Source organism: Quercus suber, unplaced genomic scaffold (genome assembly GCF_002906115.3).
Source record: "Quercus suber isolate HL8 unplaced genomic scaffold, Cork oak 2.0 scaffold_521, whole genome shotgun sequence".
Taxonomy (NCBI): domain Eukaryota; kingdom Viridiplantae; phylum Streptophyta; class Magnoliopsida; order Fagales; family Fagaceae; genus Quercus; species Quercus suber.
Genome location: NW_027069970.1, coordinates 44,932 through 46,207, shown reverse-complemented (window position 1 = coordinate 46,207; position 1,276 = coordinate 44,932).

Here is a 1,276-nt window from a genome sequence, read left to right as displayed (position 1 = left end):
TGACACATGAGGGATGGCGTCAAGTTGACTCAGTTGAGTAAAACCTACCCCAAAGAAAGAAAGAAAGAAAAAAAAAAAAAAAGTGAGAACTGCATGGCGAACAGTCAAACTTTTCGTCATACACGGCTTTTCAGCTTCGTGTTCCGTTTCTTTGAAGGAAATTTGGTATAAAGATAATTTTTCGTTTTGTGTGTGTGTGTGTTGTTGTTTAGTAGCATTAAAAAACTTCCTAAAAAAAAAATAGTAGCATTAAAAAAAATTATTTTTGATCACATAAAAATATGACTTATTTTTAGAAATTATTTTTCACTTATCTTTTTTTGAAAACAACTCTATCTCATAGTAAGCTAAATAAAGAAAGTTAAAAGATTATTTTTCAATCAATTTAAGATTATTACCAAACATAAGAAAAATAGATAGTTTTATAGAATTTTTTTTTTAAAAAAGACTAATTTTCTAGAAAATATTATTGCCAAAACAAACAAGATTTTACTAATGTGTGTCCTTAGGGTACACATTAATTTTCATTTTTTGAAAAATTTTCTCAAGAATTAAAAAAGCATTAACAGCTTTTCAATTCCTAAAAAATGTTTCTAAAAGTGGATGGCTTAATGTGTCCATAATTTTCATTTTTTAAAAATTTTCTTGAAATTAAAAACTATTAACAACTTTTTCAATTCTAAAAAATGTTCTAAAAGTGGATGCTTAATGTGTCCCTAATTTTCATTTTTTGAAAAAATTTTCTGAAATTAAAAAGTATTGACAACTTTTCAATTCCGAAAAATGTATCTAAGGGATGGTTAATGTGTATCTTAGGGACATTAACCAGGCCAACAAAAAGATTAATAACACTCTTTTGGTTCAATGAATCATCTTATTTAATGGAATAATTTTTATTTGTTTATTTGTTTTTCTTAGATTAGATAAAATTGACAAAGATAGTTTTGGTCCAACCAATCTACCAACTAGCATGGTTGGCACTTGGTAGATTGGATTGGACGCAAAACTGTCTTTGTTAGAAAGTGAAATTCTACTAGACAAAAAAAATTATTATTAATAAACTAGCATTTGAGGGGGCGTGTGCTCAGAGGTTTTTTTTTTTTTTTTTTTTTTTTTTTTTTGTAAAAATTAATAATTTGCATTTATTATAATTTACAAATATTTTTTTATTTTTTTAAACAAATAAAAAAAAAGATAAACTTTACCATATTTATAAATAAAGTTATACTTTATTAATGAGGGCATTTTTGAATTACATAAAAATCTGATTGAAAGA